Raw genomic sequence first — 25,501 nt, forward strand, 5'->3', positions numbered from 1 at the left:
TATATGGCGATTTAATGGTGTATGTGTTTTTGTGAATTTTGTAAATTTTAATTATGAAAATTTTACGTTCATGCATGTGACTATAAAGAATGTGACAGATGCCAATCCAATACATAATTTTCCAATGAAGCAGCTAATGCATTAGATTCTCTAGGAATGTGTTCATAAGTGATAAGCTCGAATTAACGTTCTAAAATTTGTACCCTTAAAAAGTAACGTAACAAGATTGGATTGTGAATGTGATAATGATTAGTCAATTGCATAATAACTAACTAAGAGTCTAACGTGACCACCATATTGGAGATGTCCTTAGATGTGGCTTCAGTAAGGACTTCGATAACGGACATGTACTTAATAACATTGTTAGTGTCAGAACCAAGAAAAACTCCCCCAGAACTAAGCAGTACTGACTCAAGTGTATAGAGAACCCAAGCAGTTGATGCAATGTGTCGTGTGTGACGACTGGCACCATCGGCATATCCAATGCATGGTAAGGGTGATGAAGACATCTATGTAACGAGAGACGTGTATGAGACAAATACCCATTAAAAGCCAAAAAAATCCATACACACCAAAAGAAGAAAAACTTATACACATAAAATTACAAATAATATGCCTAGTAGAACACTAGGCAAAATAATTTTTTAGATAGAACCCATTATAGGGTTTAGCGAGTGGGATTCCATCGTAGTCCTAAAGTTCATAAGCACCTTTAGAAAGAACCTTAGTAACGATGTATGAACCGACCCATAAGGGTTGAAGGGTTCCTACCCCAAGAGATCATGCTTCTTGTCGTAAAGTAAAATGAGGTCACCCTCTTGGTAAGATCGAGGCTTGACATGTTTTTCATATTGGGCTTTGACTCAACGCTTATGTGCTTCGAGAGCTAGTGTGGCATCTTGACGAGTCTCATCTAGTTGATTTAGTGATAACAAGCGCTCTTCTTTGGCAGGAGTTCAACATCTAGTTGAGGGAGGGAATATGGCACTCGATAGGAAGAATTACTTCCAGGTTGTATGCAAGCTGAAATGGTGTGAATCCTGTAGCATTTTTTATTGACATTCGGTATGCCCAAAGAGAAGGATATAACATTCGATGCCAACTGGTTTTGTGATTGCCTACTAACCGGAGAATCATGGTTTTGAGGATGTCATTGACGGCTTCCACTTGGTCATTGGCCTATGGGTAGGAGGAGGAAGAATGTTCTTTTCGAAAATTGAGGAAAGATGTTAAGTCAAACATCATAAGGTTATGAAACTGGGAGCCACTATATGACATAATCGTGCGGGGTACTGAAATGATAGATTACCTGATTGAACAAGAATAAAGCAGCAATTTCTCCATCAATCTGAAAAATTGGAATGGCTTCATCCCATTTTGTGAAGTAGTCTACAACGACAACAATGAAGTTGTGTCCTTCATAGGAAGTGGGATTACAAGCAACGAAGTCGATGCCCCATTTAGCAAAGGGGCTGATGGAGATAAGTCGGTGAAGAGGGGCTGGGGGCGCATAGATTTTATTTGTATATATTTGACAAGGTTGACACTACTAGACTGCAATAGTATAGTCTTTAAACAAGGTTGGGCAGTAGTATCCTGTGCGCAAAATTTTCTGGGCAATAGCCATGTCAAAAAGATGATTGCCACATGCCCCAGCATGGCGGTAATTAAGAACGTGTTCCGCCTCGACAAGTGTGAGACAACATCGAATAATTGAGTTAACACCGCAACGATACAAAGTGTCGTTCAACACTAAGTAGTGCTTGGCTTGGTGGAAAATCCGACGACGGTGATCTGACAATATATCTAGGCAGAACCATTGAGTTTGGAGGTAGACAAGAATTTCTCCATACCAAGGATCAGTAGAGTCAACCAGATAGACAGATTCATCAGCCATCAGATCGTGGGCCACCTCATTTGGGTCAACTTTGGGAAGATCCAACAACAATTCGATGAAGACTAGGGATTTTTTAGCCTTGGCAGATGCAGAAACCAAATCAAATTTCTAGAGGATTACAATCCATTTGGAATATTTTCCTCCAATAACCTGATTAGACAAAATGTGTATCATGGGATTCTTGAGCGAAATGACAGTAGTCTGTCATAGAAGGATGTAATGTCAGAATCGGTTGACAGCAAAAACAACTGCCAAGGCTAGTTTCTCCACTTGTGAATAACAGAGTTCGGGACCAACAAGGCCTTTCGAGAGACAGTAAACCACATTCTAACTGTGATCATCGTGAGTTTGAACCAACACCATGCCAATGGAGGATGGCGAGGCTTCCAGGTATAAGAGAAAGTCATGCAAATAGTCAGGAGGACTGAGTAGTGGGGCAGTTATGAGTGTCTGTTTCAAGGAATCAAATGATCATTGAGCTTGATTATCCCACAAGTACGACACTTATTTCTTGAGCAGGCACATAAAGCCTTTCATTAATTCATCGTAATTCATGATGAAACAGCGTAAGAAGTTTTTCTTCCCTTGAAAATGTTAGAGATGTAGAATGTATTGTGGTGCGGGAAATTGAGTAATCGCCTTTACCTTATCGGGATCAATGCATATCTCATGTTTAGAGACAATGAAACCAATCAAGCATCTAGACTCGACAAAAAATACTCACTTATGTGGATTCAGATGGATGTTATAGAACCTACACCTAAGAAATATTGCTTGAAGATGAGCTAGGTGTTGGGCTCATTCCCTAGAATGAGTCGAAAGATCATCCAAGTAAGATTGAACTATATGTTTGATATCGTTAAATACATAGTCCATGGCCCTTTGAAAGGTTGCACCCACATTCTTGAGACTGAATGGGAGCTTCTGATGAAGGCGGTATTGTGTTGGTCTGCAGGTTTTATAGCAATCTGGTTATAGCCTGAGAATCCATCCATGAAGGAGAAGAACTCACAATCGACGCAATCATTGATTATTTGGTCAATGAACAAAGTCAGATAGTTGTCTTTCGAACATGTGGCATTCAAATTGCGGTAGTCAACATAGACACAGATGGTACCTTGTTTTTTGTCTACATGAACCATATTGGAAACCCATTGAGTCAAGGGAACGGGGTAGATGAAACCAACACTTGACAGTTTTTTCGACTTTAGTCTTGATAGCTGCAGTTTTACGGGGGTGGACTGGTCGAAGTCTTTTCTGAACAGGCCTGTCATTTTCATAGACCTTGACCTCATGCTCGACAATAGAAGGATCTATGTCAGGCATTTCCTCATAATACCAAGAAAAAACATCGTGGAATTCCTTGAAAAGGCAGGTGAAGCTAACAATTTCCTCCGGATTGCAGTCAGCTCCAATCTGAATGTTTTCCAAGATGCCTGTTTTGACAAAGATATTGATGAGCATAGTCTTTGAAATATTTCCAAAGTTCCCTTCTAAATCCATAGTTTGGACAGTCGTATAAATCAAAGGAATGATCTCAGGTGGACCAAAGGGTAAGATTTTTACAGGTGCCACATCTGAATCAGATATCGAAGTGCGATGATGAGAATTTTCCTAAGGTCGCTCTTTTGAAGACAAGATCTCTCAAATAGATTCGTCCATAGGTAGGAATTCATTAAGAGATTGTTAGAAGGAGTCGTGATGGGAGAGGAAGTGGTACTATTGGTCGTAATCAAAGCAGCGGAAGAATCAGATGCAGATTGAATGGATTGATAAGCCACCTCAGCTGGTGAAAGCGACATTTGTTGTCCATAAGAGTCAATGTTTGAAGGGGTCAGGAGGATCTAGGTATTGATTGGGTCATGAGGAATGCTAGAGACCATATAAACCGTCTATGGAACCTCGCGCAACGGGAGAGGAAAGAAACCCAACAGGGAGGAACCCTTCAAAATACCGGTACCAACACTGACATAAGAGTCAGTATACCACCCACTAAGGGCATGGTGTCGTTAGGAAACAGGGAGTAATCTGGGTTATAAAAGGACAGTTGGTCCACTGTGACTATTTTCCCATCCAAAAAGAAGAGGATGAGTCGGAAGACTGAAGAAACAGTGGAAATCATGGCATAGGTCCAACTACGGCCGAAAAGTAGATTATAGTCAAGATGGTGACCTACGACTTTAATATCCACCATTACCATTTTCCCACGTAGAGTGATGGGGTAGCTGGCAAGGTATCCTTTCAGGATGAAAGTATGGCCATCGAATGCTTTAAGGGAATTCGACGGTGGTGTGAGAGTGGGAGAACCAAGGGCAAGCCAACATGAATTGGACAATACGAAAGTTGAAGTACCTTCGTCAATGACCGTTTGATGGATAGCTCTACCTTTCAATATAACTTGCACTTGAAATGCAAGCTGGTGGGAAAGACAAGGCTTACTTTTCTCCATGTCAAAAATCACTACCGTGGAATCCTAAGAGTCAATTCTACCAATGGCTGAAAGCAAAGCTTTCTGTTGTGCTAGACAGGTTTGTAATACTTCGAGGGCAGATACAACTGACAGTGCTTGTATCAAATCTTCTACAATACTATAGTTTTGGGTAGCACGTGCAGAGGTGTTGTGTGTCATGCGACGAAGTGACCCCTTGGGGGAAGATCACAAGGTCAACGACATGCCTTTCGATATGAATATCACTAGGCAGTGGTGGATTCGAACTTGAGCTAGTGTCAGGAGAATTATTGACAGGAGTTCCATAATTTTTGGCTCGCTTTTGAAGATCAATTGTTTCAAAGGTGTAAACAGTTGAGGATCCTTCACTAGAGAAAGGAGGATTTGAACCTCCATTGCCCCCTTCTGGGGGTTGCAGTGGGTTCGAAATAATATGTTGTTGTTGCTAAGTAGGGAAAGGGTTGTTTAGGACCGCTGGGGGTCTGGTCGGTGTCCTTTTGAGCAAGAAGATCTGTGCATTCCTTAAGACAAGGACATTTGTAAGTCATGTGGTCCTCCGCACATATTTTGCAAGGGAACTTGACAGTTTTTTCTTTCCCATTATCAGATTTGGCAGTAACCTTCTATTTGGGGTTGTTTTGTGTAACAGAATGCTCCTCAGAAGGAGAGGTTTTTTTTCTTATTCTTCTTGTTCTTACCATTAGGTTTTTGTGTAGAATGTAGAGAGTTTATCACAGCAGTTGGAAGAATAGATGATTGGGTAGTAGGAGTGGTATCGATAGATAACTGGGCAGCTTTCCCACTGAGTTGTTTTACAACAGCCCCAAAGGTAGCGCCGACAAGGCGGTTAGTGTGCGCTCTGGGTTTTTTAGTAGCAGGAGCATTAGAAGTTCAAGGGGCATGGGGGATTACATCATAGAGTGTGCCAGATTGAGAGTAAATCAAATATAAATTCTAGGCACAACGAATGGATTGATCTTCCCTAATCGCACCACCTAAGGGAACATCCTTGGAAATTTGGGAACAAATGACTTGCAGAACCAATCTGCTAACAGGTAATCCGGAATGGGGGCTTTGACAAGCCTCTGCCTACATCTCCATTCATGGATATGAACAGAGATTTGCGTAGAGGTGTGTTGGTGTAGGATAGTAAGGAGTTACATTCCGGTTTCGTAGCGGATAGGAAGCTAGAAGTGCTTTAAGAATTCCATTGCTATGGAAACAAAGGTATTGACTGACATGCATGGTAACTCAGTGTACCACTTGGCAGCATTTCCAGTAAGGGTGTGGGGGAAGAGTTTGAGCTGGATATTATCATCAACCATGGAGTTCGATACACACCATAAATGGTAATGTGTAGTTGGATCACCCCCTTGTTTCCCTTCAAATTTCGGAATGTCGGCAGGTATCTTGCGGGATTGGGGCTAATGCAAGTATGATAGATGGGATGATTAGTCAATTTATACAGATTGGGGATATCAAGAGTTTCCAAAAAAGGCAAAGGTGTAGGTGCCCCTGAGTCTGACCAAGGTGATGAAGAATGACTTGAAGGACCAAGGGGTCCCCCCATTAAGTTGTTTCCAACAGGATACATAGGATTCATCGGATACTAACCTCTAAGTTATGGTGGTGCACTCATATAAGATGGCAGTCCATATGGGATATTAGGCTGGGGGGAAAAAGGTTGGTTTCCCCTAGGATAAAAAGTGCCCCCTGACTCAATTATGGTTGAGGAGGGGGTACCCAAATGGATGTAGCGAGACAGGGTTGAGGGATACCACTAGCCATATAATTAGCAATAGGCACATGACTGGCACTAGAATAATGTTCACTTGGAGGAGGTAATTCGATCAGTGAAGATTCGGGTTGTCCTATAGGTGGTAGGGGTATAGAAATGCCCCCTACTAGTATATGCATGTTGGGAACATTGCCTCCAGGCATTTGAGCCTGGGGGTTCGAACTTAGCAATGGGTTCCAACCAAAAGCGTTGTTGAAGGCATCTTTGCTAACAATGCTACTAGGAGCGATAGCCGGAGGTCTAGGAGCATACATGAAAGGGGCATAACCCAGGATGTACCAGATTCCACTCATAGTTGGTGTAACTAGGTTGCTCGGACTAAGCATAGTCTGAATAGCAAGGTAACTAGTTAGCTGTGTAGTACTGAACATAGGCAGAGGAAGTGGTGGTGGAGAAAAATTGTCCACAAAGTACCACAACCTATTAGTCATTGGAAGAATATTGGATGTCGGTACTAATGAAGACATGAAAGGTACAGGTGCTACCTGAACCAACACTAGTCCAGGAGGATCGATGAAGGGAGGATTATAAGGAGGTACTACTCCTTCATTAAAGAAGTCCTCATGCAATATGGTTTCTTGGGAAGTGTTATGTGATTTAGTGTTAGACACTAGAGACTGGTTTCCCGAAGAGGGAGAATCTGGATCACCAAGGCTCGATAGATCCTCAAGGGTCAATGGAGGAAGACCTCATTGTCGTCTAGAGAGACAACCAGGGCCGAATGTAGCCATGGTGACAGATATATTTTATAAAAAAAAATGATATTTATTATAGTCTTAGTGATAACAAACCAACACCTAAAAATCAAAAAATACTCTAAAAGACAATCAACAAGCAACCAGGGATATCACTTTGTCTGATAACCACCACTCATTAGAGATGAAACCTAGTATCACAGTGGCTAAAAGAGAGAGCCGAAGAAACCTGAACCTCAGATTAAGGGGCCAAGTACTCTCGTGAAGACGAGCACCCTCCCAAAAACCAAATACATAGTAGGTTCGTCTGTTTAGGTACCAGGGCAGCGCGCCCCAGTCAGCTTATGTTCATCCCTAGAAAGTTTTTCCAATAAGGTTACATCAAATCACAGACACCACCAGGGGGGACATGGTCATATACAAATTGCTATGTGGCAAGGATACTTGAGTCCCTCACTCAACTCCAATATCCCCAAGGGGATCCGTAGTACACAAAATATCCACTGGAAATGCAATCGAAGATGGTTACCTTCTCTCACACTCCAATGTTGTCTTACATCTAACTCCTTTGTAAGGGGAGTTGTCCTGGATGATATGAGTATAACATGATTTTACTCTCATTAATGACACTAGTGTTAGTTTTGTGATCTTGTGCAGTTTACTCACCACTCCCTAGCCCAAGATCCTAGCCTAGAGTAATCTGTGTGTAAGCTCAAAAATAGTTGTTGATTACTTTTATTAAGCGTTGATTTTATGTGAACTTGTATTAAAGTCTTCAAAGACGTGTTAACGAATGGAGTTCAGAGTGACCCTGACATAAACCATGCAAGAAAAATGCTTTCATATTTTCATTCGATGAAAAATAAATCTTACAATGAGAGGTTATCTATACATCATTTCAGTAGCATCCAAATGCAGTAAACACACGTACAGAATGCAGACATACAATGCTCTCTAACCACTAACCCAATGTATACATAATCAAACCAGCTAAAACAAAAAGTTAAACAAATTTTTCATTTTCTTTTTCTTTTTCCTGAAAAACAAATGCACTTAAGCTATCTTCCTAAAAAGAAAAATGATCATGCAAGCAGACAACCAAACATAGTGCATAGTTGCAGATCCCAAGGACAGACTATAGGCATCCTTGCAACCCAAGAATCCACAGGACTGGGTGGATTTCAAGATATTGGTTGAATAAATCTTCTCATAAGGAAAATCAAAGCGTTAGGATCAGGACTAATGCTCTGTCCAAAGGGCGGGGAGTGTTATAATGCCCTGGATTGCACATTCAGGGTGCGTTACAGAGGCAAAGGTTTCTAAAAGGGTCAGTTAGGGTCTGATCAAAAGCTATGAACAGTGGAGGAGGTTAGGAAGCATACTAAGTGGTCAGAATGGGAACCAAGAGGAACAGTAAAGCCTAGGGAGAAAGAGAAATCTAGGAGCTGAAAGATCACAACCAGGAACTAAGTAGTAGTCCCTAGCGGAGTCGCCAATTCTTCTATAGGGTTTATTGCACAGGTGGTTGTGGATGAAATACCCTCTCGGTCTTCCCGAGACCTAAGGAATACTATTTGAGATTAACTCCAACTATCACAAAGAAACATACATATATTCATATTAGCCCATGATTGACAAAGCAAAAGGAGAAGAGTTACCTCAGTCCTTCGTGTAGTTCTATTGGAGATCGCAGTGTGGAAAAATGAAAGACCTCTCTACCAGCTCCTAGATCAGAACCTGCACATAAACAAGACAAAGCATAATCTTCACAGCATATGAACCTTAACAATCAAAGCATTAATATACAAGATAATATAAACCAGCATGCCTCTAAGCTACTAACCAATTGCGCCATTGAACCAACTTGTAAAGAAATACAATATCGACACCATCAAGTAGACAAAACATTAACAAATCTATATTATTAGATAGAATAAGGATTATTACAACCATCTTGGCTAGATAAAGCCTCATCTAGTCCTTCAAATCCTCTCTCTCTCTCTCTCAACTTCTTGGCAGCATAACAATACTTAAGCTCTTCAAACTTTCGACAACCATTCGACCTTTATTACAATAACCGAGCCTCCAATTAATAGGTGGAGAGAGGATCATCCTTGCCAAATCCTCCATGAGTTCCTAATGAGGCAAAATCTAGGAATTTGTCTTGCTTTATCATTGTTTCCTTTTCCATGTGTCTTTAGATAGGATTAGCAATATCCCAAGTCAGTACTGAGGCGCAGGTTTCCTACTTTTTGAGCTGACAGTTGAGTGAAAAGTAGGATGTCAGTCAGTCAACTCATGTTTTGACCTCCAGACCTTATGAAAATCCAGTAACGCTTCCCTTTAGGAAAAACAAAGTGTTAATCTAGGGATTAACACTTTTGGCTGAGAGCTGAACAATGTTATAACTCCTTTTGTCTGTTTTTGGGTGCGTTACCCTGACAAATAGGCCTGTAACTTAGGTATTTCTTCCAACCAATATGTATTTCTCCTCTGAGCTGATGAGGAGGTCATTTTTTTGTATAACAAAAGCCTCAAAATGGCTCATCTTCAGTGACTCTTGATACCCATTGTTGTAGGAAAAATCATCTAAGAGTAGGAACTCTTCCCACCACTTTGGATGATGCATGACATACATTTTCAGCATGCCCTCTAAAAAAAATTTCACTCTCTCAGTTTTTTTGTCAGTATAAGGATGATAAGTTTAGCTAAAGGCTATCCGAGTTCCAAAACCAATAAGTAATGCCTTCCAAAAATTTGAAGTGAACTTAGCATCTCGATCTGAGATGATGTTCTTCGGTATGTCATGCAATCTAAATATTTCCTTCATGAAGATATGAGCCATGATAATTTCCATGTAGGTGGAATTGATAACAATGAAGTGATCTACCTTGCTTAATTTATCCACTGCCACCATTATAGCATCATGATTCCTTGATTTTTTTGGCAATCCTGTGGTGGATTCCAAATATATGACTTCCCACTTCCACTCAGGAATAGGGATTAGTTGTAGCAATCCTGCTGGGTGTCTACATTCCACTTTGACTTGTTGGCATTCCAGGCACCTGAAAATGTATTCAATAACTTCCCTTTTCATACCCAGCCAATAATATATTTTCTTTATGGTTGTTATCATTTCCTTATAACCAGGATGACCTGATTAAGGAATTTTGTGAAACTTATCCAAGATGAGCTTCTTCAAGTTGCCGTATATAAAACCTATCCTTGAATTTCAACATTTACTCGTATGTGAGGATAAAATTATTACTCAATGGCTCTTCTAGCTCCTTCTACAAGCAATATTTCACATTCTGAAAGTTCTCATCTTGTATCAATGCTTCCTTGATCTTTTCTTTTATATTAAATTCACAAGTGCTCATGGTTGTCGAGTGAGCCACTTGTAGACTTCTACTAAGTGCATATGCTATCTTGTTCTCCTTGCCTTTAATGTGCTTTATTTTGAAAGTAAAATTCACTGATCAATGCCAACCATTTGGATTGTCTATGATTTAACTTGGGTTGGTCAAACAAGTATCTCAACCCTCCATGGTTTGACATTAACACAAACTTTCTCCCAAGTAAGTAGTGCCTCCACATTTTCAATGTGTGCACTATCGCTACAAGCTCCAAGTCATGAGTGACATAGTTCTTCTCATGTTCATTTAATTTTCTTAATTCATAACAAATCGCATGTCCTCTTGCATTAGGACTCCACCTAATCCTTCTTTACATGCATCTGTACAAGCTAAGAAATCCATCTCTCGATCAACTATTCTCGGGATAGGTGCATGTGTGAGAAAATGCTTGAGTTGATCAAAGCTAGTTGCACTCTCTAATGTCCATTGGAATTCTATCGCTTTATTTTGTAAAGTTGTGATTTGATACCCAATCTTTGAGAATATCGAATGAACCATCGGTAATATCCATCAAATCCCATGAAAGATATAACTTTTGTAACATTTCAGGGGGTGGTCCACTCCATGATGTCCTTGATCTTCTTGGAATCCACTATCACTGCTTCTCTGGAAATAATATGTCCCAAGTATTGAACTTGTTATTGTAAGAAGTCACATATGTTGAGCTTGTGCTCCCTCAGCAATTACAATACTACTTTCAAATGTTCTTCATGTTTTTCACTAGTTTTTTAGTAGACCAAGATGTCATCCATGAAAACTAACACAAATTTATCCAAATATGGGTTGAGTACATTGTTCATAAGACATATAAATGTGGTTGGGGCATTTGTGAGCCCAAATGACACCATCACAAACTCATATTGTCCATATCTAGTCTTGAAGGTCATCTTATGGACATCTTCATCCTTAATCTGAATTTGATGGTAACCCAATCTTAAGTCCATTTTTTATAACAAGTCAATCCCTCTAAGATGAACAAACAAGTGATCAATTATGGGCAGTGAGTACTTGTTATTCATTTTAGCCTTATTCAGTTGCTAGTAGTCAATGCACAATCGTAGTGTGCCATCCTTCTTTTTCACAAATGGCACTGGGGCTCCCAAAGGAGACACAATAGGTCTGATATAGCCATGGTCCAACATTTCCTTTAACTGTAATTTTAGCTCCACCACCTTTCATGTGCTCATGTGATATGGACCTTTTGATTCTGGCACTAAGCTTGGAAGTAATTCGATGAAAAAATCGATCTCTTTCTTAGGTGCCAATCTTTGTATCTCATATGGAAAGACATCGTTGACTTGTCTTAACATGGGGTGACCTTCCATTCTATCCTTTTTAATTTATTAATCACTGCTCAATTAGACCACATATAAGTCACACCTTTTTTTGTTGCATATTTTCACTTGCAACGTTGATATTTTCTTGAACATGATAGGCTTCCTTATCCCCCACAACGTCACTTCCTCACCCTCATCATTGAGGCACTCCAACGACTTGCTATGGTAGTCAATTTTGGTTTTATGGGACACTAACCAATCCATGTCGATTAGTACATCATACAATCCCAACGACAAAAGATTAAAGGTGGATGAAGTGACCATGTCACTTATCATCACAGTACATGATTCCATTAAGTTTGTCACACACCTTTTGGTGCATGTGGCCAGCTACACCAACCACGATTGTCATGGGTTTTCTTTTGTAGAGCACATCTCTCTGTGACCTTTGGGCAGACGTAGTTAAAATTAGATTTGGGTTCAATTAAAATCGAACAAGTTCATTAACTACCTTACCTTCCATCTCAATTATTGAAGCTTGATGGTCTACCTTCCTATTATCCAATGAAACATAAATGCGTGGCACATTCTAAACCACATCTTTCACTATTGTTGCCTCTTTTATACAACCTTGTGTCATTCTATTGTTTTCGAGGCAATATCTCCGCTAGTGGTTTTCTTCGCCGCATGTCCAACATTACAAGGCTCTTTCCTGAATCCCTCAACCTCTTCTCTTATTACTTTATTGGGCTAGCTTTTGTTGGAAGTAGTGAAAATTTTTTAGGCTCACTCTTGGAAGGAGTGGTAAACTTTGCATTCCTCTCTCCTTGCTTATATCCTCAGAATTTTGGCCCTTTTCCCTTAAATTTGTTCTTACCTCTCTGTTTTTTTAGTCTATTTAAAACTCAACCTTGTCACAATAAAATTTGGCCTTTCGGATAGTGTCCTCCAAGGTTCTTCGCTCATCAAACTCAATTATATCTCGGTATGCTTGTGGTAGCCCACTGAGATACCTTTGAATCTTCACCTTCTGATCTCTTATGTATGGAACATACCTCAACAACTCCAAAAAATTGGTATTGTACTCATTAATAGTAAGTTGTCCTAGCTTATGCTCATGGAATTCTTTCACTTTGTTGTCATAGGACCTCTCAGACAAGTAATTCCCCCATAAGTATTTCTCAAATCTTCATCGTGATAGCTCTTTCTCCCTAATGTCCTTGACATTTCTCCCTTAACTTTATGCAACCAACTCATAAATAGATAGATCAACGACTTAAAAATTATCCTCTTCAAAGGGGAAACCTACTTTACATTACATAAAAGAACAATTCTTGGATGATACAAATGACAAGACCTCCTTTGTATATATAGGAGTCTAAGGGGTAACAATATAATTAGAGCCTACATAACAATTATAATGTAAGGGCACAACATAATAATAGTGGGCTTCTATGGGGCACAACAATAACAATATGGGGGCTACATGCGCACAACAATAACAATAAGGGGGTTACACTAGTATTATAGGGACCTAACATGCCCTTCTCCTTCCAAAAAGTGTTGTCCTCAACGCTTGAGTTGTTATGGATGCTTTTGTATAAAATTCTCATCCTCTCATGTGGAATCTTCAACGGGTAAGTTCTTCCAGTTAATGAGATACTCTGAAATTGATCGATTTCGTAACTGTCAAGTTCTTGTTTTCGTGACCGCTTCAAGATAAAATATGATTTTTCCTTCTTTGTCAAGTTCTGGCAACATTGTTTGAACTGGAAACTTGTCACTGATAACCTTCTTTAAGCATGAAACATGGAAAACTAGGTGTACTCGGGAAGATGCAGGCAACTCCAATTTGTATGCCATAGTACCAATCTTTTGCAACACCTTGTAAGGACCGTAGTACTTGGGTGATAATTTATTATCCTTCTTAGCTTGCTTGAGAAACATTTCTTTGTATGGTTGTTGCTGTAAAAATACCTAGTCGCATATATCAAAACTTATTTGCAATGTTGATATGCCTATTGTTTCATTCTATTCTACACCAGAGTGAGGTTATCCTTTAAGAGTTGGAGAACTTATTGTTGATGCTCGATGTGATCTTCCACTGCTTGAACCTTAGAATTTTCTCTTAAAGATGATGTGATGGATGGTGGATGGTATCCATAAAATGGGGTCATTTTTTCTATAGTATGGAAGGAAGTGTCATACCACCATTCAGTTAGAGGTAACCACTTGACCCATTATGTTTGTTTATCATATACAAAGAAACGAAGACATCCTTCCAAACATCTATATACTATCTCAATTTTCCCATCAGATTGAGGATGATAAGATGAGATATGAGCTAATTGAGTACCAAGACAAGATAATAATTCCTTTCAAAATTTTCTAGTGAAAATGGGATCTCTCTCACTTACTATAATCTTTAGATTTCCATGAAGCTTTTGAATTGTTTCCATAAATGCAGTAGCAATTGTAATCACTTTAAAGGGATGAGATAATGCACAAAAGTGTGCATACTTGGTAAGTCTATTAACTACCACCCAGATGACACTCTTTCCTTCAGAATTGGGTAAACCTGTGATAAAATCCATTGGGACCTCCCCCCAACGCTGACCTGGAGTGGATAAAGGTTGTAATAGACATGGGGTCTTAATTGTCTCAACTTTATTTTGTTGGCAAACCAAACATTTTGCCACAAACTTTTGAATACCAGATTTAAGGCCATCCTAAAAAAATTCCTTCATGACCCTATGGTAAGTTTTTAAAAATCTCGAGTGCCCTCCTAAGGGAGAAGTGTGCAATTCCAAAAGAATATTTTGTTTGAGTTGGGAATTTTTACAAAGATATAAGCAATATTTGTACCATTATAAATCATTTTTCCAGCTAAATATATCATATGTACTGGGATCTTGCTGCAACTTTTGAATGAGTGACCACACCCCTTCATCATTCTTCCATTCATCCCTTGCTTCGGTTATCCACTTAGGTTGGATAATACAAATAGCACAAAGAAATGCTTCCACATCCTCATCCTTTCTTGAGAGTGCATCTACAACAACATTTTTCTTCCCTTTTTTGTAGATGATTTCAAAGTCATAACCCAACATCTTTGTCACCCATTTTTTTTGCTCTTCTAAACATAATCTTTATTCCAAAAAGTATTTAAAACTATCAAGATCTGTTTTTACCTTGAAGTGTCTTCCCATTAGATAAGGCTGCCATTGCTTTATTGCATGTAGTATTGCCAACATTTCCTTCTCATAAATAGGTTTGCGTAAATACTTTCCTTTGATTGGACAACTTTCAAAAGCAATGGGTCTTCCTTCTTACATTAAAACTACACCAATCCCATTTCCTGAAGCATCACATTCCACAATAAAAGTTTTTTGTGAAGTTTGGCGTAGCTAAGATCGGTGCTTGGCACGTTGCCTCTTTAAGATGTTCAAAGGCCTTCGTTGCTTCTCGAGTCCAAGAAAATGCATCTTTATTCAGTAATGATGTTAGAAGTGTTTTTATTCTCCCATAATTCTTAACAAATTTGATATAATATCGTGTCAACCTGAGAAATCCTCAAAGATGCTTTATGGTTATGGGGATTTTCCATTCCTTAATGGATTTAATTTTGTTAGGGTCTACCTTAACACCCTCATGAGATACAATATGACCCAAATATTCCACCTCCTGTACTCCAAAGAAACATTTGGAGGTTTTTGCATATAATTTTTTCTCCTCCAAAAGTTTGAGCACTCTCTCAACATGTTGAACATGATCCTTCCAAGACTTGTTGTAGATTAGTATATCATCAAAAAATGCTAACACAAATTTTCTAAGGAAGGGTTTGAAAATGGAATTCATCAAACCTTGAAATGTGGAAGGTGCATTAGTAAGGCCAAAAGGCATGACCAAAAATTCATAATGACCCTCATGAGTTTTGAATGTTTTTTTCGGAATGTCTTCAGTCTTCATTCTAATTTGACGGTATATTGAACGAAGATCCAGCTTGGTGAAGTAATTTGTTCCATTTAATTCATCCAACAATTCATCAATGACAAGAATGGGAACTTTATCTTTAATAGTGAGCTTGTTGAGCTCCCTATAATCTATACACATATGCCATGATCCATCCTTCTTGTGCACCAATACTACTGGAGAAGAGATAGAAGTTTGACTAGGTTAAATAATACCATCCTTAAGCATTTTTTCAACCATACGTTCAATTTCACTCTTTTTGGCATAAGGATATCTATAAGGCCTAATGTTTGGAGGAACAGTTCCTGGAATCAAGTGAATCACATGATCATGATCATGAATAGGTGGGAGGCCTTTGGGAGTCTCAAACACCTTGGAGAGATTGTCCAAGACTTTTTGGAGATCTCGAGAAATAGATGATTTCAATGTTTGAACCCCTAGAGAGCATAATTGTGCAATTACACCCTATTGTTCTTTCTTAAGAATATTTTTCATGCCATTAGAGTTGATTATCTCTCATGGTTTCCCTGCGATACCCCTTAATTGAACTTCCTTTCCTTCCCAAACAAAATTCAAGAAAAGTTCTTGAAAATTGAAGGCTATTGTTCCCAAAGATTGTAACCATTGGACTCCTAGTACAACAACAACACCACCCATTGGAATGGAAAGCATTGGCCTATTCAATACATATTCCCCTATGGTTAGCTTGATATTATGGCACTTTCCAAAGTAATTTATAGTTCCTCCATTTGCAACCATCACTTGACACATTGGTGTTGGATATAGGAAGCAATTCAATTCCTTCGCTATCTTACAATGAATAAAATTATGGGTACCACTCGAATCAATCAACACTATTACCTTTTTATTCTTGATATCCCCTTCTATCTTGAGAGTTTGAGGAGTGGTAATTCCTGCCAATGCATTACAATATATCTTCGGCTTCATTTCTTCTTTCTCTAGGGTTGGTTCCTAGTGTATATCCTCCTCTTTTGATGTTTCTTGTTCCTTTTCTTCCTCCTATTCACAGTCTATGTAGAATAATTTTTTCTCATCACACTTATGACCTTTAGTGTATTTTCTATCACAACAGTAACAAAGCCCTTTTGCTCTTTTTTCCTCCAATTTTTGTGGTGTCAACCTTGTTGGTTGTGGAAGACTAAGAACAACAACACTTCCATCTTTATAGTTGTGAGTGGTAGACTTCCTTGTTGCCATAATTTTGCTTTCAAGTTTTCTTGCCATCCTAAATGCCTTCTCTAATGAATCAGGTTCCTAAAGGTGAACCTCGTGTTGGATGTTATATTTTAAATTTGTTATGAATACATCAATCTTATGCTCCTCTAGCATATCAGTTACCCTAATATTCAATTTTTGGAAGTCTTCAATGTTCTCTGCCATTGAACCCTTTTGTTTGAGATTTATCAATTGGCTAAAGAACGTGTTTCTCTTTTTATCTTCATAATGTGTTATCATTTCCTCCGTAAAAATTGACCAGGTCACAAGTGGTTTACAAGAACAAAACCATCTATACCATACAAACTAATTGGGTTCTAAATATAAAGATGCAATACATACCTTTTGTGATGGTTGCACATCTTGTAGATCAAAATATTGCTCCATCTGTAGTATCCATGTTACAGGATCCTTTCCATTAAACTTCCTCATATATATCTTTGGAATGTGTTAGTCCTTAAACCCCACAATGGGGTCTCTAAAGTCGTAATTCATATTCCTTTTGTCCTCGTCATGATTTTCATGGATTACCTTGTCACCCATGGGAAGCCTTTCTTGCAACAATTTTTTCAAACCTTCCTTCAAATCTTCCATGTATGCTTTCAAACCATTTGTATTATCTTCCATGTCATCCTTCAAACCTTACATGTCTGCTTTTAAACCGTCCATGTCACTTTTTAGTTCATCTTTGGTTGCTCTTTGTGAGAGCGAAATTTGTTGCACTCGTCCCGTAATTTTGATATGTCATGGTGCAATTCTTCCTCTTCATGCGACATTGTAGAGCTTTTTGAGAGCTTAATGGGTGTGGAATTCTTTTGCTCAGGATGCATTTTAGAACCCAATACTGATATCTATGCTTCAATATGCCCTTGGAATCACTTCAAATTGATTTTTTCAAATATGAAATTTAAAAAATAAATACACACCTTTTTCTTGCTTTTAGGAGCTCGATATTGAAATGATTGTAAATCTGTAATTTCAGATCTCCAAGTTTTGAAATTCAGTTCTTTAGTAGACCTATGAGTGTTCTTTCCAACCCAACAAGTCATACCAAGATTGGATTCTTCAAGAAAGAGTTATGCCTAATTTCCCACGATGACCTAATTATAGACTAATTCAGTAGAGCGAACTTATACGGAGTGCCACGTGTAACTGTTTCGACCTTCATCCATGAAAATTATATCCCAAAAACTAAATTTTTTCCTCTTTCAGTCACTTTTTACGAAATTCAAATCTAATGCTCAGAGAGAAAGTTATGATGATTTTCCCTAGATCACCTGTTTGATATGGAATTCTGGAGCCTGCAAAAACCCTAACTTCCTCAAATCATATATCTGAAAATAGCGAGACAATATCTGAAATTCTTACATGAGGTTCACTAATATTTCGGCTCCATGTGGTTGCAATTTCATGTTCTGAAGCTTCGTAGAAAAAAATTATAGCGAAAATGCCATGATGTCCATTTTGAAGAAGCGAAACCCTAGAATCGAAAGCTCTGATACCAAATGTTATGAAACTAGCTTACAAATAGATAGATCAACGACTTAAAAGTTATCCTCTTCGAGGGTAAAACCTCCTTTACATTACATAAATGGACAATTCTTGGGTGATACAAATGATAAGACCTCCTTTGTATATATAGGAGTCTAAGGGATTGCAATATAATTAGAGCCTACATAACAATAATAATGTAAGGGCACAACATAACAATAGTGGGTTTCTATTGGGCACAACAATAAAAATATGGGGGCTACATGGGCACAATAATAAAAATAGGGGGGATACACTAGTATTATAGGGACCTAACAGTCATAGTACCTATCAGACAAGTACTTTTCCGATAAGTATTTCTCAAACCTTCACCATGATAACTCTTTCTCCCTAATGTCCTTGACGTTTCTCAAATCCTCCCACCATATACCAGTCTTGCCTTCAATATGAAAATGGCCACTCTATCCTCCATGTTTTCAGAGTAGTCATACACTCTAAAGTATTTCTTCATTTCCAACAGTCAAGCTTCTACTTCTTCAAACTTCTTTATTTTTCCATCAAAGTTAAAGAGCTTCACTTTCTTGAATTCCCCCAGAATTTGTTCTCCCTCGTCCTTTATCGATGATGTCTTTTGGTTGCAAGACTATATAGCTTGGCATGATTGTCTTCCCTTCTTTCTGGAGTGATGATTGGAGTTCCTCCTCTCACTGTATCTTCACTTTCCTATTTGTGTCTTCTGTGACTTGCTACCTTCTGCCTTATTGGTCTCCAATATGTGCTTCCATATTTCAAATCGACTTTGCTTGGATTTGTGCCTACCTATATAGCTGGAATAGAGCTCATGTTGCTTTTGCCTTTGTATATTCGGTAAGCTCTACAAAATTACTATGTTTACTTTTGCTTTCTTCTCTTGAGCTCTGACAATCCTTTCATTAACATCCTTATAACTTCTCAACTCAGCCCTTAAGCTCTTAAGGGTGTCCATCTAGTCATCCCTTTTTCCTCTTCCCAACTAAGACTATCCCTGATTATGTTGGGATCTATTAGTGTTGTATTATACCATTACGCTACTCATTACTTTAATTCCTTGTTGTAAATTTGTATCTTCTTATGTGCTATTGCACACACATAATTGTTAGCTTAGGCAAGTCTAAATAATTCAATATATTCACTTGTCCCTTGGCATATCTACCCTTAAGCATGCAGGTTAGAAAACACATATCACATCAAAATTGATCAAAGTTAGTATCAATTTCCATTGTATATCTAACACTCAACACACATGAACATATGTAGCAATTAATTCATTGGGTCAAACATTTTAGCTATTGTGTGTGTGTGAGGCTCTTCGCGTCCAATTTAGAATCCCTTGCTCTAATTTGATTCACTTTGTGCCTCTTTAATAAAACTTTTAACTTTACTTCCCAAAGGTCCAGTGTTGGACCTTCGCTTCATATGGCGCGTTTTTGGCCCTCCAAGCCCAGTGTTTGAACCTGACTTTCATACCACTCGTTAATGGTCCCTCCCAAACCCTTGTCAAACCCTTGTACTACTGTTGGGCCTAAGAATTATCCTTAAAATAAATCCACCTTCACTCCATTCATCATCCACTTTCTCTCCATTTACACATTTTCTCACCTCTATTCCACCACCATGTCATCACATTAGCTTCACTTTCATCATTAAATGGTTACCATTGTGTTTTCCAAAACATTATTAATTCTTAGTATTTTTAAGAGAATTTGTGGTTAAACTTTAGAAAATAATATCCATATACTTATACCTTGTTGTCATTATGATGTATGTGTTGTACTTGATGGCAACCCACTTGTAGCAGAACAACTCACCTGTATATGGTAACTAGATGAATCTACATAAGAGATATCAAATGTGACAGAATGCATGACACTAGTGTTTATAGATGTGCTGAAATGCAGGGCAGCTTAAAGGAATCAGTTCAGAAGGCAACTCACTCAGATGAAAGTATAACAGGTAAACAACAAAGAATTACAGATCAGTCTTCACAGAGTGAAGAAAGAGAGGTATACGCAGGTTCACCATTGACCAAGCTACATATACACGTAGGTTCACTGTATACAAGTTGCGTATACGTACACATGCACTTTCACAGAAGGAAAAGTGTGTATACCTTGGAAAACTAAATTTTTGGTCCGAAGTATTTGGTCCATGGTATTTTGATCCATGGTATTGGTCCAAGGTATCTGGTCCGAGGTATTGACCCCAGGTATTTGGTCCAAGGTATTGGTCCTAAGTGGTTTTGGTCCATGGTATTGAGAAAGGCCTAAGACTATAAAAGGAGGAGAATATCATTAGGCCATGTGTGCAAGTATCGAATATCTGATGAAGTGTGAGATCTAATATGCAGGTTATTGTCTTATGGTGTTTTTCTTGATCTGAACCAAGGATGAACCTTAGCGTTTGATGAAGGATAAGATCTAATGATGTATCAAGATCTTAAGGCTTGAAGTGAATTATCTTTACATGGTTTGATCATATATCTGAATAACTGATGCATGTTGTAGTTTGTAAATATGATGATCTGGGTATGATTGAAGTCTGGAATATTTGTAATGTTTAAATCATCATTTACAGATATGTACGCAGGTTCACTTTAGCAAAGGAGCGTATACATGCTGGTTCTGCATATCCAAGCTGCATATACATCATAAATTTGATTTGCATATTTGTACGCTGGTTCGCTTTGAGGAAAGCGCATATGCATGCAAGTTCGACACATGGAAGTAGCGTATACCTTATAAAATATGTTTTAGTTGCTTCTGTTTGCTGTTGCAGTGTTCTGGGTTCTGGTGACTGCATTCTGAATAATCAGATTAATGGGTTGTCAAAGTGGTTGATCGATTCGGTTGTGGTTGGTTCAAAAGGAGATTGGTTGATGCAGATATATTTGATGATTGAATAATGTTGTTGATGGATCCAGTCTAAAAATTTATGAAATGTGGTCCCTAGAAGGAAAGAGAAGGTTGTAGCCTTCTGTAGGCCGGCACCTACGTACTAGTAAACATATCAGCTAGTAAAAGAGCTAGGGGGTTGTAGCTCCCTTCCAGTAGAAGCTGGAGAACGAGAGAAGGTTGTAGCCTTCTGTAGGTAGAAGCCTACGTACTAGTATAAGACTGCACCAGTACAAAAATTGTAAACAGAATTCTCTTATTATTAAAAGAAGACAGAGACGGTTGCAGCCGATGGTTTTCAACCACATTGGGTTTCCACCTTATATCTTGGTGTTCATGTGTGTTTCTTATGTGTGATGGTCTATTATGTTTTTACTACACCTGGTTACTATTTATATGGTTATGCACTGATTAAAGATCAACATATGATGAATTAACTGAATCATAAGTTTACTGGATATACGCTAGTTGCCTTAACCACAGTTGCGTATACATGCGAGTTCCATTAACTAAAGTAGCATATATAAATCTAATTATTAGAAATAATACTGATTCACCCCCCCCCCCTCTCAGCATTATTTCCAACAATTGGTATCAGAGCAGGTCCTTCAGAAGAAGCTTGACTACTTGAAGGAAGATCCATCATCATGAGTAATCAAGAAAGCGGGGGATCCATCAGACCGCCAATCTTTGATGGGAGCAACTTTGTTTGTTGGAAGGTAAGAACCACAACCTATCTTCAATCTCTTGGAACAGATGTCTGGGAAATTTTGGAAGGAGGATATACATTTCCATCAGCAATTCCTACAGATACAGTAGGTAAAAAGCAATATGAAACCAATGTCAAGGCTGTCAATACATTATTGGGAAGTCTGTCACAATCAGAGTTTGTCAAAGTTATGCAGCTCAAATCAGCCAAAGAAATATGGGACAAAATCGTTCTAAGCTACGAAGGAGACTCTCAAGTAAAACGTGCTAAACTGCAAACTCTCATAATTCAATATGAAACTCTCAAGATGCACAATGATGAAAGTATAGCTAGTTACTTCTTACGTATAGATGAGATTGTTAATTGCATGAAGAATCTGGGTGAAGAGATAAAGGAAGTTACCTTAGTTGAAAAAGTTTTAAGATCCTTATCTACTAAATTTGAATCAAAACTATTCGCCATAGAAGAAAAGCAGGATCTGTAGACTATTACTATGACACAGCTTCACAGAATCTTAACTGCCTTTGAGATGAGAAAAGGAGGTCCATCAGATATGAGAGAAGCCACATTTAAAGCTTCAGCAAAAGGAAAAGAAGAACTCAATGAATTAGGACATATTTCAGAAGAAGAAGAGGAAGCAAACTTTGTCAAGAAGCTTCAACAGGGTTCTGGAAGATTCAGAGGTAAACTACCTTTCAAATGTTTTGCCTATGGTAGAGTCGGTCATTATGCTGCCAAATGTCCTCATAAAGATAAATATGATAAAGGGAAGGAATCTGCAAAATGGAATAGAAAACAAAGTGTAAGTAAAAAGAGCTACTATACTCATGAAGATAGCAATGGTTTATCAAATAGTGATGAAGATGAAAATAATAATGACTATAGACTTCTGATGGCTTATGAAGATGATGATTTTTTGGATGTTTTAGATGAAGATGATCTTTATGAAGAAATCTCTAAACTCAAAATCTGTTTAGAAGAAAAGAACATGAGTATAGATACCTTGACATACCAGCTTGCTGAAAGAGAAAAACACAATGAAAAGCTAGAATGTGAAATTGTGGGTCTAAGAAAGGATCTTGAGAAAACTAAATATCTCAATCTTAGATTTGCTAAAGGATCAGAAACCTTAAATGAAATTATCAAAGTGCAGCGCTCTCCTCTGATAAAGACAGGTCTTGGATATATTGAAGAAACATCTCAATCACAGAAGCCGTCAACCTCCACTAAAAGCTATCTTGATGCAGCAAAGAGCAGTGAATAGTTTGGCAACCGTTAGCAAAGGTATAAAGCAGATCACCAGGTGAATCGGGCTCAATTTACTTCAAGGATGAACAGAAGCCAAAATCAACCTTAGGTAAATCATACTCAATTTTCTTCAAGGATAAATATCAATAGAAACTAAAATCAACAGGTCAGTAGATACGATAATCGCAGGAATTTCTTTAATGGTCAATGTTTCTCATGTCATAATTTTGGACACAAAGCTACTCAATGTGTTGCTTACAAAACTATCATGACTAGAGAAGCACGAAATCAAAGGAATGTGACAGGGATCAAGAAAAGTTCCTATAATAACTTTTCTCTTCTTGAAAATGAAATAGAATGCTCAATCTGTAACAACTTTGGCCATGAAGAATCTAAATGCAGGAGTAAATTTTGGAAAATAACTCAAAAGGAGCAAACTCCATTAAATCCCAAAATATGGAGAAACAAAGAACCACAAACAGAAAGATGTGGTATAGCCTTGTATGCAGAAGGACAAGAAAACTAGTGGTACATCGATAGTGGATGCTCAAAACACATGACAGGTGACAAAGAAAAACTGCACTCATATAATGCCTTAGAAAAGGAAAAGAGTGTCTCATTTGGAAACGACACTCCTGCTGTCATAAAAGGTAAAGGCTCTGTTTTCTTGAAAGAAAAAGTTAAAGCTGGGAATGTTATGTATGTTGATGGCTTAAAGAATAACCTATTGACTGTGAGTCAAATGTGTGATCAAGGAAATGAAGTAGTGTTTCGATCAAATGAATGTGTTGTTCGTGAGCTTGATACAGGAGAAACTGTGATCAAAGGGAAAAGAACTCCAAACAACCTATACATACTCAATGGAGGACAACAACAGTGTTATCTAAGCAAAAATGATGAAAACTGGCTATGGCACAGAAGATTGGGACATCTAAGCTTTTCTCAAATAATAAAAGCATGCAGATTCCAGGTTGTTCGTGATCTTCCATATATCAACATTCCTGAAAATACTATATGCAAATCATGTCAATTCGGTAAGCAAACTAGATCTCACTTCATCGAAAAGGAAGGGTCATCTAGTAAGCCTCTTGAACTTGTTCATACTGATTTATGTGGACCATCAAGGAAAAAGTCACCTTGTGGAGAAGAATACTTTATATTATTCATTGATGATTTTTCCAGAATGTGTTGGATAGGTCTTCTAAAGCATAAAGATGAAGCATTTGAAAAGTTCAAAGCCTTCAAAGCTTTGGTTGAAAATGAATCAGATCGCAAAATCAAATGCCTCGGATCTGATCGAGGAGGGGAATTTACCTCGGATGAATTCTTTGACTTTTGTGAACAACATGGAATAAAAAGGTTGTTCTCCACCGCAAGGACTCCTCAACAAAATGGAGTGGTAGAAAGAATGAACAGAACTGTTCAACAAATGGCTCGTGCTATGCTAGATGAATCTGGAACTCCTGCAACCTTCTGGGGTGAAGCTGCATTCGCTGTTGTCACTATTCTCAACCAAGCAAATGTTTGGGTAAACAACACTCAAACTCCACATGAACTTTGGTATGGTAAGACTCCTACTGCAAAATACTTCAAAGTGTTTGGAAGCAAATGTTACATAAAAAGGACTAATGAAAAACATGGTAAGTTCAAACCGAGAGCAGATGAAGGTATTCTTCTTGGCTACTCTTCTCGAAGTAAAGGATATAAATGTTACAATAAAAGACTTGGGAAAATTATTGAAAGTATTGATGTTGTGGTTGATGAAGCATGCAAAAATCCAAAACAAATAAAAACCGAAGATTATGACAATGAAGAAGATGAGGATCATTTTCCCGCATCTAATCACATTGATTCTGAAGAAGAAACCAATGAAGCACCAAAAGAAGAGATAACATTAGAAGAAAAGACTCCGTCCAGGTATGTTCAGAAAAATCATCGAGAAACTCAAATTTTGGGGGAAAAAGGTGCAGGTGTGCAGACTAGAAGAACCATTGCCGAAACTTCAAGCTATCTAGCATTACTATCTTGCACTGAACCTCAAAATGTAAATGAAGCATGCAGAGATGAATGTTGGATCAAGGCCATGAATGAAGAACTTTAACAAATCGAAAAGAATAATACTTGGGAATTAGTTCCTAGACCTCATGATAAGAATATCATAGGAACTAAATGGAAATTCAAAAACAAGTTGAACGAAAATGGAGAAGTTATTAGAAACAAGGCCAGACCTGTTTGTAAAGATATGCTCAACAAGAAGGTATAGATTTTGAAGAAACTTTTGCACCTGTTGCTAGACTTGAAGCCATAAGAATGTTTCTTACTCTTTCTAGTTTTCAGAAATTCAAAGTATACCAAATGGATGTAAAATCTGCCTTTCTCAATG

This window comes from Pinus tabuliformis, chromosome 8 (genome assembly GCF_031772625.1).
Source record: "Pinus tabuliformis cultivar Carrire ecotype Pingquan chromosome 8, CPIR1, whole genome shotgun sequence".
In the NCBI taxonomy this organism is placed as follows: domain Eukaryota; kingdom Viridiplantae; phylum Streptophyta; class Pinopsida; order Pinales; family Pinaceae; genus Pinus; species Pinus tabuliformis.